This window comes from Nerophis lumbriciformis, linkage group LG23 (genome assembly GCF_033978685.3).
Source record: "Nerophis lumbriciformis linkage group LG23, RoL_Nlum_v2.1, whole genome shotgun sequence".
Classification (NCBI taxonomy): Eukaryota; Metazoa; Chordata; class Actinopteri; order Syngnathiformes; family Syngnathidae; genus Nerophis; species Nerophis lumbriciformis.
The window spans coordinates 36,346,661-36,366,313 of NC_084570.2; positions in this window are offsets into that span (position 1 = coordinate 36,346,661).

Genomic DNA, 19,653 nt, shown 5'->3' on the forward strand with positions numbered 1-19,653 from the left:
AATAACAGTACTGAAATGAAGGCTAAAAGGGCATTAATGGGAGCCTTAAAAAAAGAAGAAGAAAAAAAGGAACTAAATAGTTACTTTTCACAGTAACGCATTACTTTTTGGTGTAAGTAACTGAGTTAGTAACTGAGTTACTTTTGAAATAAAGTAACTAGTAATGTAACTAGTTATTGGTTTTCAGTAACTAACCCAACACTGGTTATGGATAAACCAATGGATAACGGAGACATATATAATAGTCTCCTTTTCAGATGAGAGAGGACACTAAAGGCAGTGCCTTTAAGGCATGCCCCCAATATTGTTGTCCGGGGGGAAATCGGGAGAATTTTGGGAGAATAGTTGCCCCGGGAGATTTTCGGGAAGGGCTTTGAAATTCGGGAGTCTCCCGGGAAAATCAGGAGGGTTGGCAAGTATGTATAACCCATTTAATTTACTTTTATCCAAATGAGAATCGATAAAGAACTGAACCGTTAAGCAGAAGCCAAACCGAAATCGGAATTGTAAAAATCTTGTCAACACAGGCCGAATTTACTGGAAGACTACCATGAATATTTCAAAAGTATGTAAATACCCGCAAGATGCAATAAGGACATTTAAATAACAAAGTAGGACTGGATTTAGCGTTTTTTTGATGCAGGTTCTGCTATTGGTTCCTGACTCACTGACATAGCTCTACTGCAATCCAATCGCTGAGCTGAGCTGAATTCGTCTGCACGTGGAAGCTGCTTAAAAGCGCCTTTTAAAAAATGGCTTAACATTTTAGCTAGAAATTAAAGAGTGTAAATAAAACGACTTGTTGCGCGTAACAAGTAAACAACACATCAAATAATGAGCCGCGGTCTCAACAACTAGTCAAGGCTGGCGGGTCAAGCAGTGTGTTTTAATTTGTCAATAGCCTAAATACGTACTCTACTCTTACCATAAGTATGTAAACATAATAATAAACATACCAGGAGTATAAATAGTGTCTTGTTTTTCCTCCCTTTGCCAAGATGTCACAACTCCCTCATGTCGCCGTACTGAACTTTTGTTGCATTCACGTCTTCCTGCAAAAGCTGGGACATCTGAAGACGCTCGCGCTCACACGTAGACCTCGTAGACGTCAGAATTCTCGGAAAAAAATTTCCACTTACAGATTCAACAGACCGAATATTTCAAGATATATAATATTTATATATAATATTTCAAGACTGTTCAAACCAAACAAATATGTGTGCTTTATTACCGATGAGTCATCGGCGTGTCATCGACGTAGAGTAGTGTAAATTCAAGATGGAAATTTCTCCATTTACGTTAACATTGAAGGCATCTTGTGTGGGCAAGATTTAGCATGATGTGCTGACGCGTGGCCTAAAGTGAGGCGTGGCTTTTTGAAAAATACGGATACCTGGAATTCTTCAAATAATCTATACTGCCAAAAAGAATAAAACAATTGGAACAAGAGAGTAATATATTCAAATGTATTTTTATATTCCCATATTAATTTTGTATATGATTAACTTGTGTGATGACTGCATTATGATGATAGTATATATTTGTACCATGAATTTAGTAATCTCTAATAATACTTTAATAAAGCTACACACACATATTCACTGTTCTGGATGTATTACATATACATAAATGAAGAAATTAGACAATTAAATATCAACTGTGCAACATAACATATACGTGGCGAGATGTTTTGATAATTAAAAAAAATGAAGTATCCACTATTGTCCAGCAGGGAGCAGCTTTAACCTGCACATGGACTTAGGTCAGGGGTGCCACTAGGGATGATGTTTGATAAGAAATTATCGAGTTAGAGCCTATTATCGAATCCTCTTATCAAACCGATTCCTTATCGATTCTCTTATCGAATCCAGATAGGTTGTTGTATATGGAAAAAAACACAATATTTGGTTTAACAAAAGCTCACTTTTATTTTATTAGAAAAAGATAAAATTAAAATAAATAAATATTGACTGTTACCCCCCTAAAAAATAAAATAAATAAATATTGACTGTTGTTCCCCAAAGTATATTAAGTGGGATTTTTCAGAAAAACAAATATAAACAGTAACACAAAAACAACCTGTCTCTGTGATCACTATAGGTGTATAAATAATAATATAGTGTTAAATAAAATCAGTCCTTTGGGCACAAAACTGAAAAGAATACAGCTCTCCAAAAAGTTGCTGCTATTGGAACATACTAACTACACACACAGGCAGACAGCTAACAAACAATCCAAGACGTCTAATAAAGTTCCACAGCAGATTAATCCATTTAGGCTCTTTATTGTTGTTGATCTTGCTTTGTTTTTTTCCTATTTTCCTATCTTTACTTTCGTCTTGCACTGGACTGTTATTTTATTTAAAAAAAACCTGAAATACACACAATGACAAATGTATAAGCTATGTGATTCAATTAACATACTCAAATGTAATACACAATATGTAAATATTAGCTTCACACAAATATACAGTACTATAATCAAACAAATACTTCTGAGTGTTGAAACTATTTCGATGGTGGAAATATACGACTGGCAGCCATTTTCAGACCTGGGCATTCTGCGGCCCGCGGGCGGCATCCGGCCCTTTGTCCGTCCCTGTCCGGCCCGCGTGAGGCCAATAATAAATTACAAAATAAATTTTAAAAAGAATTTATGTCGAGTGTGCAATACAACTGTGCTGCTTTTGTTTTGAAAAGCGTTATTTGTATTACTTCCGTGTGGACGTATGCGCGTGTGTGATTGTGAGTGAATGTGAACAGCGGCAATCACAAATTACAAAATAAAGTTTCAAAAACATCTATGTCGTGCGTGCAATACAACTGTGCTGCTTTTATTTTGAAAAGTGTTATTCATGGGCGTATGTCCGGGTGTTGTTTCAGCTCGTTCTGTCTTCAATGACTATACAAACTGGAGGGTTGAGCTTTACCCTACTCACAGGGAACTTTTATTCAACTGTTGCCATTCAACATAACCGGCACACTTCTCCCGGTGCGTCACTCTAAACCTTCCGGGTAGGAACAACACACAAACAAGCAATTCCTATTGCTACAGGTGTAACCTGTGAGTGAAGGTGCACAGCCACAAGTGATGCACGGTTACCCCCGAGACGCTAGAAAGAGAAAAGTTGATGACGAATGCTGTGTTTCCAACAAGACATGGACTGACAAGTATTTATTTACAGAAATTAAAGGTAAAGCCGTGTGCTTAATTTGTGGTACATAGGTTGCTGTGTTTAAAGAATATCATTTGAATCGCCACTACACGACGAAGCACGAGGAAAAATACCGGAATCTGTCTGATGAAGAGCGTGCAAGGGAGGCTGATGCATTGATGGTAAAACTGCAAACCCAACAAGGACTTTTTGCCAAATTTCACACCCCCAGAATGCAGCCGTCAGGACAAGTTTCGTCATTCCTCACAAAATCGCCAGAAAAAGTACGGCGTTTTCTGACGGAGAGTTTATTAAGGAGTGTTTATTGGACTCTGTTGCGCTGATATGATGGAGACTTTGACTGTTTTTCGCTGGCTTTGGATGAGAGCTGCGATGTACGTGACACCGCCCAGCTGCTCATCTTCTTACGTGGGATAACTGCTGACTTTCAAATCACGCAGGAGCTGGCAGCCATGCAGTCAATTAAAAGGGACAACCACAGGTAATGACTTGTTCACATAGGTAAATGCGTGTTTGGACATTTTAGGACTGAAATGGGACAAGCTGGCAGGTGTGACAATCCAATCCAATCCACTTTATTTATATAGCACATTTAAACAACAAAATGTTTCCAAAGGGCTGCACAACAATATTAAAAACAATATTAAAATATTATTCCTTAGCTCCACCATTGACTGAATAAAAACAAAAACAAATTACATATAAAACCAATATAAAAAACAATATAAAACAAATATGATTAAAAATGATTATTAACAACAGATGGTTGTCCAAATCTGACGGGGAAAAAGGTTGGATAATGCAGGATAAAGTGACAGAAATTAACCCTGTGCAGTAATGGACATTTTTGCATTGTATTTATACATCAGGAAGTGTTGTGTAAGACAGTGTTAAAAATAAAACCATCAAAAGCAATCTGCTTTTGTATAAAGTTAAGTTAGGTTAAATGAAATTATTATTATTATTATTATTATTATTATTATTATTATTATTATTATTTATCTTACGGTATATCAAAAATAATATTGAGCAAAATTTAATTGAAATATTGTCGGTGTGGCCCTCCAGCAGTGCTCGGGTTGCTTATGCGGCCCCCGGTAAAAATTAATTGCCCACCCCTGCCTCAAATAATCCATTGAAACAGTGCACAAAAATCGTTTTTCAATAAACATCTTAGTTTTAAATGTAACCACTTTCCACCTTAATATTGAGTTACATAAACAAGTTAAACAGTTTACTTACAGACTTATCTTTTCCAAGGCTTGTAAGAGCTAACACAACTTTTCTACTCCTCAATTGTCTCATGAACTGAATTGACTCGCCAACCCGGAAGTGGCCAGACTAATGACGCGTAGTATTTTTATATCGCCACAAGGTGTCAGTAAGAGTCGACAATCAAATGGGCATAATATTGCCCATTTGGGATTCGTTCCCAGGGATTCGAATAAAGAACCAACTCTTTTTCTTTACTAAAGTGGTCTCGATAACGGGTACCAGTTCTCAAAAAGGGATTCGAGTCCGAGGACTCGGTTCTTTTCTTATCGAACAACCGGGAAAATCGGTTTCGAGCATCATCCCTAGCAGTGACGTGCAGTCAGGGGATGCAGGTGAGGCGGGGCCTCACGTGCCATCATGGAAAGAAAAAAAATGTAAAAAGAAAAAAAATTAATTAAATTGTTATATGTATCCAGTGATTATACTATAAAGTTATTTTCCATTTAACTTCACCAATTTTAGATAATTTTTATTCAAAATCGCTGAATTTTCACATTTGCCGTTCAAATACTGAGAAGAGACTTGCGGTGATCAGCAGCCAGTTGAGCCTCACCATGGATTGCGCAATGACTCGGCTAACTGCTGGCCTGCTGTGCAGTGAGACCGTATTGCTATATGAATTATATTATACATTTCCATAGTTTAGTTAGCTGAGGTATATAATGTACAGTGTATTTTGTCAACAACCGAGCAATCATAAAACGGCTGCGAAGACGCACTGGCTGAGGCTCGCAGTAATCCCGCCTCATGGTGGCTAGTGATCCCAGGGATAATTTTTGCGACTACTCGGCTGCAGAAGAAGTGACAACAAGCAGCAACAGTTAGCAGCGATCGTTTATTTTTTCCTCTCGCCTGGACTTTTAACATGGAGGATTACATATCTAAAATAAAACAGTTTTCTAAACTGGACTTTCAATCGAAGCAGGAGGTAATACTTAAAGGAAGATCTCCATCGAGACAGAGAGACTTTTAAAACTGAAGCAAGATAAGGAAGACTTCTATAAACAAGTTATCGATGCTTTTGTTCAGAAGGAGCGGCGCATGGACTTCATTTCTAAGTAAAGGTAAGACCATAATAAAGTTGTTTTTATTAAATGTGCTTTTTTGTGTGCTACAGTTTGTATGTGTAAAGTTAAAGTTAAGTTAAAGTACCAATGATTGTCACACACACACTAGGTGTAATGAAATTTGTCCTCTGCATTTGACCCATCCCCTTGTTTACCCCCTGGGAGGTGAGGGGAGCAGTGGGCAGCAGCGGCGCCGCGCCCGGGAATCATTTTTGGTGATTTAACCCCCAATTCCAACCCTTGATGCTGAGTGCCAAGCAGGGAAGAATGCTGGTATGAGCTTTTAAACATAACCCGTTAACTGCTGCCAATCAAATGGTGAATAAGATACTCTTTAGGGTTCATATGTTTGTAAATCTGACTGTGATGAAGTCAGTGCCTCACCAGCCATCAACCTCACCGCACGTCACTGATCCCTAGGTGCCACAGACTGACGAATCAAAAATTGCAGGGGCCATTTGGGTAGTTTTCACCTTCAAGACCAGTACAATTCATAGATTTAAAAAAAAAAAGTTTAAATTGCAATATCATCGGAAATGTTGTGCAAATGCTGAAAAGCCAAAGCCGAACTAAAATGATAACAGTTAGCATGCTGGCCAGACAACGTCAAGTAGCCAAAAAATAAATAAAAAAAGAGCTAAAAAGCTAACTTGCTAACATGCTAACAATAGCATGATTAAAATGAGCATTAGTGAAATACCAAAATACATGAAAACTGAAGTGTGAACCTGCTAAATTAGTTTAAAAAAAAATCAACCATGCTAATGTTGGCATTCTAACCGTACCGTAGGTCAAGTACTAAAATATATTACTCTGAGGTGAGTACCTGAAAAATGTGTTTAAAATGCTAGCTGAGGTATATACCTACAAAATTAGCTGAAATTAAATCTAGCATAATAACGTTAGCATGCTAACAGGTATTATTCGCCAAGTAAAAAAAATGCTGTTTGATGCTGAAGTGTATATTTGAAAACATACAAAAAAAAGCTAGCATGCTAATAATAGAAAGGCTGTGAAAAAATTAGCCACGGGCTGCACCCTCGACATCTACTATTCCACTTTATAATCGTTTTTGAATCGAATCGTGGGACACACAAAGATTCACAGCCCTAATATATATATATATATATATATGTATATATATATATATATATATATATATACATATATAAATATAAATAAATAAATATATATATATATATATATATATGTATATATATGTGTATATATATATATATATGTATATAAGTGTCTATAAGTGTATATAATGCCTCAGACTGGAAGTCTCTCCAGAGAGTGGTGAGGACGGCGGAAAAGATCATCAGAACTCCTCTTCCTCCTATCCAGGAGATCGCAAAAAGCCGCTGCCTGACCAGGGCTCAGAAAATCTGCAAAGACTCCTCCCACCCCCACCAAGGACTGTTTTCACTGCTGGCAGCCTCCGAAGCAGAACCTCCAGGTTCTGTAACAGCTTCTTCCCTCAGGCCGTAAGACTCTTGAACGTATCATAATTAAATTATCCCCTCAACTCCCCCCAAAATGGATTAACTCGCTGGAATAAAAAAGACAATATAACATACATCCATAAACGTGGACGCATGTGAAAAAGTGCAATACATTTATCTGTGCAGTAATCTATTTATTTATTTATATATATTTATATATATGTATTTATTTTAGATATATATTTATATATTATTTATATTTATATACAGTATATGTATTTATTTATAAATGCACCTTATTGCTTTTTTATCCTGCACTACCATGAGCTTATGTAACAAAATTCCGTTCTTATCTGTACTGTAAAGTTCAAATTTGAATGACAATAAAAAGGAAGTCTAAGTCTAAATATATATATATATATATATATATATATATATATATATATATATATATATATATATATATATATATATATATATATATATAAAACTCATGAACAGGTTGTATGATTATTAAAACCAGAGATAAGGTGGGAGTCCAAACTTACCAGGTGTGACATACTTCCTGACAAGGAGATGACAACATTTACCTCGCACACTTCACTCTTCTTTTTGTTTTTTGGGCCTTTTACTTCCAGGCATGTTGTCTTTTCACTGCACACACACACCCAAACACACGCACACACACACACACACACACACACACACACACACACACACACACACACACACACACACACACACACACACGCACACACACGCACCTCCAGGAGTGCCCCACAGGTCAAAGTCGACTCCTGTATCTTGTCAAGGCGACACAATTATCGTCACTGTCTGCCAAGGATAGAGAATATGTTTCAGCCTGTCTGCTGTCTAATGAGTGATCCTTTGTGACACACACACACACACACACACACACGCACACACACACACGCACACACACACACACACACACACACACACACACCTGGAGTGCTGATGGATGGCTGACGGACGACAGATGGGGCTTTACGTCGACGTCTATATATATATATATGTATATATATATATACTGTATATATATATATATACAGTATATATATATATTAGGGGTGTGGGAAAAAATCGATTCAAATTCGAATCGCGATTCTCACGTTGTGCGATTCAGAATCGATTCTCATTTTTAAAAAATCTATTTTTTTATTTTTATTATTTATTAAAAAAAAGTATTATTTAAAAAAAAATTTTTTTATTAATAATTTCAACAAAACAATACACAGCAATACCATAAAAATGCAATTCAATTCCAAAACCAAACCCGACCCAGCAACATTTAGAACTGCAATAAACAGAGCAATTGAGAGGAGACACAAACACGACACAGAACAAACCAAAAGTAGTGAAACAAAAATGAATATTATCAACAACAGTATCAATATTAGTTACAATTTCAACATAGCAGTGATTAAAAATCCCTCATTGACATTATCATTAGACATTTATAAAAACAAAACAAAAAAACAATAGTGTCACAGTGGCTTACACTTGCATCGCATCTCATAAGCTTGACAACACACTGTGTCCAATATTTTCACAAAGATTAAAAAAAGTCATTTTTTGGTTCATTTAATAGTTAAAACAAATTTACATTATTGCAATCAGTTGATAAAACATTGTCCTTTACAATTATAAAAGCTTTTTACAAAAATCTACTACTCTGCTTGCATGTCAGCAGACTGGGGTAGATCCTGCTGAAATCCTACGTATTGAATGAATAGAGATTCCTTTTGAATCTTGGCAAAAATCTTAGCCACACGATTATCAAATGTAATAGGAAAATTAATTTATACTGACCAAACTGCCTTCATGGAAGGTCGACAATCTTCAGACAATACAAGGAAATTGTTTAATGTTATTTACTATGCTAGAAGTCTCCCTTACCCCACAACAGTATGTACTGTTGATGCGGAGAAGGCATTCGACCGCATAAACTGCTCATTTATGTTTTGCACATTACGTAAATTTGGATTTGGAAATAATTTTATACAATGGATTAAGGTGCTTTATACAAGGCCCATGGCATCAGTCAAAACCAATAATCATATTTCAGAACCTTTTTCGTTAAAAAGAGGAGTAAAACAGGGATGTCCTGCATCTGGATTATTATTTCATTTGGTCACTGAACCCTTAGCTGCAAAAATAAGAAATGAAAATAATATTCATGGTATAAAAATTGGCTCTCAGTATAATAAGCTATTGATGTATTGTGACGACATAATTCTCTACCTGTCACATGTTACCTCCTCTCTTCACTATATCAATAATGTCATCACTGAATATGGCTGTTTATCAGGGTATAAAGTCCATTGGGACAAATGTGAAATATTACCACTTAATAAACACTGCAAGAAATCACAAGTTCAGAACTCCAAAATCAAATGGAAAGAGGCAGAAATCATATATCTAGGACTACACATTACACCAAACCTTTATACAAGCAGACATCTAAATCTTAAACATTTAAAAAACAAGATAGAATCCAAAACGTCTCCAAATATTACTTTGGGGTCGGGTGAACATAGTAAAAATTAGTATACTGCCAGCAGTTAATTATATACTGAAAATGTTGCCTGTCCTAATTAATAAAAGTTGGTTTAAGAAAATACATACAATGATATCACATTTTATATGGTGTGGAAAGAAGGCCATATGTTCATACTTAAGGTTGTCTTGTACACAAGATAAAGGAGGACTACAATTACCAAACTTATTACATTATTATGTATATCTCCTTCGCTTGTGAACAAGCAAGCCACTTATTTAATTCTTCTGCAGATAAGCACTGGATCAACATAGAAAAAAATATGTTAATAAATTTGGACATTGATGTGGGGAGTTTATATTATATTAAAAAAATACGTAATGAATTGAGGCAGAGCCCAATAGAAGCCACCTTTAACATTCAAAAACTGTGTCAGAAAATACTAGGAATCAAGTCAATGACGTCTGTAAATCAACCGCTTTGGTACAATCCTAATATCATAATTAATAAAAATGTGGTTAAATGGACAACATGGAAAGACAGAGGTATTACTAAACCTCATCATATTATTAATAAAAAACTCTTTTAAACTGTTCAATGATTTAGTTTATCAATATAATGTACCCAGAAATAATTTTCTTTAAATTTTATCTCTTTAAATCAGGCTGTAAATAAATGCATATCCTCTGAAAGTATGTCTTTAAATAGCCATGAACTGGAAGATGCACTTTTTAATCAAGATGCATTTCAGAAATTAATTAAACTATTTTATGGAATAATAAATGAACACCACACTGGAAATGCAAATGATGCATGTGTTCGGAAATGGATGATGGACTTAAACATTTTAGATGAAAGAGACTTATCATGGAATGATATTTGGAAAAATGCCAATAAGCCCTTTAGAAGCATTAAAGATAAGCTGACTCAATTTAAGATATTGAATAGACTGTATTCAACATCTTCTCAGCTGTTTAAAATTGGTGTAGTAGATAGCAAGTTATGTATGAAGTGTCGGGCAGCCGAGGCAACGCTTGTTCATTTATTGTGGGAATGTCAGAGAATAAAAGAGTTATGTTTGAAAACAACAAAAGAAGCAATCACATTCCTTAATATAAACATCCCAATGACACTGCAAACTTGTATTCTTGGGGATCTCCATCAATTTAGTAACGTGTCATCAAAGAGTAAAAATGCATTTCTTTCAATATGCATAATAACAAAAAGGGTAATATTAAAAAAATGGATAGATGCTGATAGTCCAACTCATACTGACTGGTACACACAAGCTATGGAGATGATATCAGTAGAAAAAACTGCATTTAGTTTAGATAATAATGAGTCATGTATTGGAATATGGGATCCATTATTTAAATTTGTTTTAACTATTAAATGAACCTAAAATATGACTTATTATATCATTGTGGAAAATATTGGACACAATGTGTTGTCAAGTTTATGAGATGTGATACAAGTGTAAGTCTTGCTTGCTTAGGCGGTCCATCGTAGTCGAAGATGACGTAGCTTCCATTTTGTTGCTCTGGTCGGTGGCTATCGATGCCACTCCATATGACTATGAAGTCCGATCCTGGAACCACACGTCCTGCCACAGTGGGGACATGTCAGGCCTGGATCAGGGGGCTGGGATGGTTCTGGAACTGCAGGGTGGTGTCTTCGCCTCCGCTGATCCCTCCGGTGTTGGTTCCGACACTCCTCCAGATACATGACCCCGTCATGGCACAGCGAACGCCACAGCGATCGATTGGCTGCAGCTGTCTCAAGTTTGTGGGGTTTGATGTTGCACCTCTTCAATATCCCTTTCAGTTGGTCTTTGTACCGCAGCTTTTGTCCTCCGGTCTTTCTGCTGGCTGAAAGGAGCTGACCATAAAGCATCTGATGAGGCAATCGGTGTCCTGGCATCCGGATGGTGTGACCAACCCACCGGAGTAAGTGTAAGCCACTGTGACACTGTCACACCTGAGTGAAGTCTTGTCTGGGTTTCGTCTGGTTTCATGTTGTCTTGTCATTTCCTGATTTATTTTGAAAGGTTACCTCTCCCTCTCGTTTCAGGTCACTTGCCTTTACTCCTGTTTCACTGGTCTGATGTCTCTCCTGATTGCCTGATTGTGCCCACCTGTGTCACCCTTCCTCATGTGTATAAATGTCTCGTCCTCCTTTTGTCTTATGCTGGAGTATATCATCTTGTCACGTACCGCCAGCCTTTATCCACAGTCTCGAACCAAGTTGCTAAGTATTGCCTCGCCTTATTTATTGATTTCTTTGTGTCCTCTGAGAAAGAGTGATTTTTGTTTGCTAAAGTTTTTGGTCAAGTTTTTGTGTGTTATTTCATAGTGCCTTGCCTTCCTTTTTTCCTCATCTTGGAGCGCTTTAGTTTGTAGTTATCTCAGCTCTTTATAGCGTACTTTCTGTTTATAGTTTCTTGTCTCCTCTGCATGAGTGATTTACCTTTTGTAGCTAATCATAGATTGTTGTTTTTTTGTTATTAAATTTGTGGGTAATTTTGCTATTGCCTTTTTCCTCCCCATGGAGTGATTTTCCGTTTATGGCTTTATGCCTACCGTATTTTCCGCACTATAAGGCGCACCGGATTATTAGCCGCACCTTCAATGAATTACATATTTCATAACTTTGTCCACCAATAAGCCGCCCCGGATTATAAGCCGCGCCTACGCTGCGCTAAAGGGAATGTCAAAAAAACAGTCAGATAGTTCAGTCAAACTTTAATAATATATTGAAAACCAGCGTTCTAACAACTCTGTCCCAAAATGTACGCAAATGTGCAATCACAAACATAGTAAAATTCAAAATGGTGTAGAGCAATAGCAACATAATGTTGCTCGAACGTTAATGTCACAACACACAAAATAAACATAGCGCTCACCTTCTGAAGTTATTCTTCATTCGTAAATCCTTCGAATTCTTCGTCTTCGGTGTCCGAATTGAAAAGTTGCGCAAGCGTGGTATCCAAAATGACCGGTTCCGTCTCGTCGAAGTCATCGGAGTCAGTGTCGCTGTTGTTCTGTGAATCCTGCCTTCCGGAAAGCTCGGACCACAGTTGTGACCGAAATATCTGCCCAGGCATTTACGATCCACTGGCAAATGTTGGCGTATGTCGTCCGGCGCTGTCTGCCCGTCTTAGTGAAGGTGTGTTCGCCTTCGGAGCTGTGTGAAAAAAGCCACCCGGCCTCTTCGCGTAAACTTCCCTTAACCACTCGCTCATCTTTTCTTTATCCATCCATCCCTTCGAGTTAGCTTTTATGATGACGCCGGCTGGAAAGGTCTCTTTTGGCAAGGTCTTCCTTTTGAATATCACCATGGGTGGAAGTTAGCATGGCAAGCTAGAACCACAGTGAAGGATGACTTCTCATTCCCTGTGGTGCGAATATTCACCGTACGTGCTCCCGTTCCACAGTGCGGTTCACAGGAATATCAGTTGCTGTGAAATACGGTAGTAATCCGTGTGCGGATGGAGAGATTGCGTCTTTTTATGAACCGGATCCTTGTCGCTTAGTAGGAGCCATTTTGTGGTCTTTACAGATGTAAACAGGAAATGAAACGTACGGTGATATCCGCGCGTTTTTTCTTCTTCTTCCGGGGGCGGGTGGTTGCTTACAGTAGAAGAAGAAGCGCTTCCTGTTCTATGGGGGCGGGTGCTTTCCTTGGCGGTTGCTTGCGTAGAAGAAGAAGCGCTTCCTGTTCTACCGGGAAAAAAGATGGCGGCTGTTTACCGAAGTTGCGAGATCGAAACTTTATGAAAATGAATCGTAATAAAGCGCACCGGGTTATAAGGCGCACTGTCAGCTTTTGAGAAAATGTGTGGTTTTTAGGTGCGCCTTATAGTGCGGAAAATACGGTATATGTCTTTTGTTACTCTATTGTATCAAAGCTAGATTCTGTAGCCGCTTTGTTTTAATCACTCTGTTCAAAGAGATTTCAAAGAAAACTGTTTAAATAAAGCCTGTGTCAATTGTCCCCCTTCTGCACCTGAGTCCTCATTCTCGCCAAGGCATAACAGACACTATTGTTCGGTTTTTTTTTTTGTTTTTTGTTTTTTATAAATTAATGTTTGTAATGATAATATCAATGAGGGATTTTTAATCACTGCTATGTTGAAATTGTTACTAATATTGATACTGTTGTTGATGATATTTATTTTTGTCTCACTACTTTTAGATTGTTCCGTGTCATGTTTGTGTGTCCTCAATTGCTCTGTTTATTGCTATTCTGAATGTTGCTGGTTCGGGTTTGGTTTTGAAATTGTATTGCATTATTATGGTATTGTTGTGTATTGTTTTCATTTAAAAAAAAAAAAAAGTTTTTGAATCGAGAATAATTGGGAAAAAAAAAATCGAATTTGAATCGAATCGTGACCCCAAGAATCGATTTTGAATCGAATTGTGGGACACCCAAAGATTCACAGCCCTAGTGTATATATACATATATGTATATATACATACAATATATATGTTTAATATATGCATATATATATATATATATATATATATATATATATATATATATATATATATATATATATATATATACAGTGTATATATATATATATATATCAAGCATCTCCTCAGTTCCCAAACGTTTACTGAGTGTTGTTAAATAGAAAGGCCATGTAACACAGTGGTAAAAATGCCCCTGTGACAACTTTTTTGCAATGTGTGGCTGCCATTAAATTCTACGTTAATGATCATTTGCAAAAAAGGATACACTTTCTCAGTTCGAACATTAAATAGCTTGTCTTTGCAGTCTATTTAATTGAATATAAGTTGAAAAGGATTTGCAAATCATTGTATTATGTTTTTATTTACCATTTACACAACGTGCCAACTGGTTTTGTGTATATATATATATATATATACATGTATATATGTGCTCTGCCGGTGCGGTCCATCCAGTGGGAACGCCATCATCGTGAGATGGGTTCTTCTCGGTCCACTTGCGAGTCAACTATGGTGCGGTCCGGTTCACTGAAGATAGAATGTGAGCGTGACAGGGCCCACTCTGTGTCAAGTCACTTTTATACAAGTCCCCACAGGAAGGCCCTTTCCACAGGTCTGAAAGAGAGGGGCGTGGCTTGTATGTGGCCTCTTCCAAGCTCCGCCCCCCACTCAACCTGCCCTGACGAATTCCTCTGCAAATGTAATTACAACACATCCTCTTTTTCTATCACATACCAGAAAAGTGAGTTCAGCGAATCCTTTGTGTGAGTATCGGAGGATGAGGGCATTTATTCCACACGTCTAGTGCGTGTGGGGGCTTGTGTGGGTGTTTGTGTGCAAGGGAAGGAAAGAGCGTGTGCTGGGAAGCACCGTCCAGATGCTCTCCTCGGAGGACTTCATCGTGACACAGGCGGGGAGTGTTTCACATGCCGACAATGACGTTACTAAAAACTTTGGCCCCAAAAGATGTTACCGTATTTTCTGGGCTAAAGAGCGCACCAGTATGAAAGCCACACCCAAAAATGTTTACATACATTAGCCAGACCGGACTATAAGCTTGTAAATGTATGTTTACATACCTTAATTGTTTCCAAACCATGTCTGCAATACGGCAGTAAAACGGCTGATCAAACATAGATCCATAGCTAGCGCTCCAATCAGCTAAACAGACTCAATAACTCCACGGTGACGTTTTGGTGAATTTACAAAGGAATTTGTGAAACTGGCACAATACAAAAATAATGTCATTGTAAGTTAGTATTACTGACACAGACACTCGTAAACTTGCTAGCATATTAGCTAATGCTAATGACGCTAGTGCCCTTACAATGCAATAGCACGTACAAATATACATGAGAACACTCCTACAGACATCACACATGGGACGCTTTAGTAAGTAAGAATAGTTTTAGTTATATTGTAAAACTTACAAACGTTGCTTGGAGTGATGCATGAAGAATCCATCCATACGTGTACAAACGCTATTGACGGTTTTACTTCCGGTTTAAGGCATTAAAACAGCTAAACATCTCAAAACTTCACGGGGACGTTTTGGTGAATTTACCGAGGAATTTGTGAAACTGAAACAATATAAAAAGAATGCCATTCTAAGTTAATAATACTAACACAGACACTCGTAAAAGTATTAGCATATTAGCTAATGCTAACGATGCTAGCCTGATTATATTACGATTGCACGTACAAATATGTATGAAAACACTCCTTGAGACATCACACATGGGACGCTTTAGTAAGTAAGGATTGTTTTAGTTCTATTGTAAAACTTACAAACGTTGCTTGGAGTGATGGATGAAGAATCCATATGTGTAGAAAAGCTATGGATGGTTTTACTTCCGGTTTAAGGCATTAAAACAGCTAAACATCTCAATAACTCCACGGTGACGTTTTCGTGAATTTACTGAGGAATTTGTGAAACTGAAACAATACAAAAAGGATGTCATTGAAGGTAACATATAACATGAAAACGCTCCTACAGACATCACACATGGGACGGTTTAGGAAGTAAGAATTGTTTTAGTTATATTGTAAAACTTACAAACGTTGCTTGGAGTGGTGAATGAAGAATCCTTTCGAACAGCAACTCTATTGACGGTTTTACTTCCAGTTTAAGGCGTTAAATCAGCTAAAAAAGACTCAATAACTCCACGGTGACGTTTTGGTGAATTCACTGTGGAATTTGTGAAAGTGAAACAATACAAAAAGAATGCCATTGTAAGTTAACAATACTAACACATACTCATAAATGTGTTTGCATATCAGCTAATGCTAACGTTGCTAGCTTGATTACATTACATTAGCATGTACAAATATGCATGAAAACACTCCTACAGACATCACACATGGGACGCTTTCGTAAGTAAGAATTGTGTTGCATGTCCCAGTTGTCGTGATGTTCACTATTGGACTGTGGTTCTGGTCATGTACCAGTTGTTGTGATGTCCACTATTGGACTGTGGTTCTGTACATGTACCAATTGTTGTGATATTCACTATTGGACTGTGGTTCTGTACATGTACCAGTTGTTGTGATATTCACTATTGGACTGTGGTTCTGTGCATGTACCAGTTGTTGTGATATTCACTATTGGACTTTGGTGCTGTGCATGTACCTGTTGTTGTTGTGATATTCACTATTGGACTGTGGTTCTGTGCATGTACCATTTGTTGTGATATTCACTATTGGACTGTGGTTCTGTGCATGTACCAGTTGTTGTAATATTCACTATTGGACCGTGGTTCTGTGCATGTACCAGTCGTTCTGATATTCACTATTGGACCCTGGTTCTGTGCATGTACCAGTTGTTGTGATATTCACTATTGGACCGTGGTTCTGTGCATGTACCAGTCGTTCTGATATTCACTTTTAGATTGTGGTTTTGTGCATGCACCAGTTTTTGTGTTGTAATATTCACTATTGGACCGTGGTTCTGTGCATGTACCAGTCGTTCTGATATTCACTATTGAACTGTGGTTCTGTGCATATACCAGTTGTTGTGATATTCACTATTGGACCGTGGTTCTGTGCATGTACCAGTTGTTGTGATATTCACTATAGGACTGTGGTTTTGTGCATGCACCAGTTTTTGTGATTTGATATTCACTATTGGACTGTGGTTCTGGTCATGTAGCAGTCGTTGTGATATTCACTGTTGGACCGTGGTTTTGGTCATGTACCAGTCGTTGTGATATTCACTTTTGGACCGTGGTTCTGGTCATGTACCAGTTGTTGTGATATTCACTATTGGACTGTGTTTCTGGTCATGTACTTGTTGTTGTGATCACTTCCCACATGCGTGAGTCACCCATGCCGTGACTAAGTAGGATTTCATTTTGTTTGCATCTGTTTTTTTTTCCATGTCCTTTGTGCCATTCAGCGAGAAGAGAGCGCTCCAGGCACTTGAATGGAACTGTATTTCCTTTCATGCTGCTTGGACTAAGAAGTATCTGATCCTCAGCCTTTCTGGAAATAAGTGGCGAAGAGTTTCCCCTCATCAAACTCCACAAACTGCACTCATCTGAAGCTGCTTCCATTGTCTTTGTGCTCCTCACACAACAGACTCCATTGTCGGGGTCCTCCAGAGGGGTCAAGAAGGCTCCAGTGAGAACCTGAGCTGACGTGTGGGTGTTGGCTGTTGTTCATTCCAAAATACTTTAGCCAGGGAAGTTAGCTTGAGTGGAAACTAGGCTGTGGGAAAATGCAAAGTGTGTTTATTCCAACCTGTCATATTTGTTTGGCCTAGTCTAAGATTGAGCATTCCTCAAATCTTGGTAGCACTGACTGTGGAGAATGTGAGGTCAGCGGCAAACAGGACCGCAGTTTTGCCAGAGCATTACACAGCTGCTAACAACCAAGAAGAAGAAGAAGAGGAAGAGGAAGAAGAAAAAGAAGTAGAAAAAGAAGAAGAAGAAGAAGTAAAAGAAGAAGAAGTAGAAGAAGAAGAAGAAGAAGAAGAATGAGTAGAAGAGGAGGAAGAAATAGAAGAAAAACAAGAAGAAGAAATAGAAGAAAAACAAGAAGAGGAAGAAGAAGAAGAAGAAGAAGAAGAAGAAGAAGAAGAAGTCATTGAACAAGTACAAAGAAATTCAATTTTCAGCACAAATCCGTTCAAGAGCAGACATACTGTAAGTCTACAGGTTCCAGGAACTTTTGGTTCTTAGGGGTCGGCAACCAGTCAAGCCGCTAGAGATGCGCGGATAGGCAATTATTTCATCCGCAACCGCATCAGAAAGTCGTCAACCATCCGCAATCCACCCGATCTAACATTTGATCAGAACCGCATCCGCCCGCCATCCGCCCGTTGTTATATATCTAATATAGACGATGCAAGGCATTAGTGAGGTTATAAAGCTTTTGCCTGTTAAAGAAAGGAGACTGATCCAATGCAGCACAGACATTCGCGTGCCACGCTGTCACGACCCAGACGCACACCAGTGCGCAATCATATGGGAGCCGCGCTGAGCGCACCTCCAAGCGCATCTCGCTGCCGGCGACGGCCGGGTATATGGGCCCGACGCTCCAGCGCCATCCATTTTCAGGGCTAGTTGATTCGGCAGGTGGGTTGTTACACACTCCTTAGCGGGTTCCGACTTCCATGGCCACCGTCCTAGCTGCTGTCTATATCAACCAGGGTGAGCCCCACCCCTTTCGTGAGCGCACTGCGCGCGGAGTGACCCCTGTTACGCGCCCCCTGCAACAGGGGTGGCGGGCAGGTAAGCTGCGCGGGCGGAGCGCGCGGAGTGACCCCTGTTACGAGCCCCCGGCCACGGGGGTGGCGGGCAGGTAAGCTGCTTACCTGCTGCGCGTGACGCCGGCTGCGGCGAAGGCGGACGAGGCGGGGTGTCGGTGCGGTGGGCGCGGTGGTGACCCTGGACGTGCGTCGGGCCCTTCTCGCGGATCGCCTCAGCTACGGCTCCCGGTGGGGTCCTCTCGGGGGAAGGGGCCTCGGTCCCGGACCCCGGCGAGGCGTCCCTTCTCCGCTCCGTAAAAGTGTCCATCTCTTTTTTTTTTTTTCTTCTGTTGTGGCATATGCTGCAGGTGCCTTCTCGTTTTTCGTATGTGGGTAACAACATTTAACTATGTATATATATTTCCGAATTGGTTTAACTGCCACCCGCCTGAATCTATTTAAAATCTAATTTTTTTTTATTTCAACCACCCAACCCGACCCGACCCGACCCGCGGATAAAATCTAATTTTTTTAAATTTCATCCGCCCGATCCGCGGATAATCCGCGGACTTCGCGGTTGTGCCCGCAAACCGCGCATCTCTACAAGCCGCCCTAGTGACTCCCTGGAGCTTTTTCAAAAATATATGAAAAATTGAAAAATATATATTTTGTTTTAATATATTTTTTATAGGAGGACAAACATGACGCAAACAAGCCCGCTGTTTAATATTGTTTCTGTAAATTACAAAAGTGCCGTGTGGAAAACACATTCTGGCCTGTGTGCGGCCTTGCACGCATTGACTCACTAAAAATATCTCATTTCCCTTCTGGTTGCTCATTTCACAATGCACCATTGTTCCCAGTGTGGGCACTTTCAACTGAGTAGCATCATATGCTCTCACCCCCCCTCTAAACTGAGCCTACTCTCTCCCTTGTATTCAGTGTATAACCAATGAAGCATCTCTCTTCCTATCGTGCCCTCCTTACATACTTTGCTATGAATGTGACCTG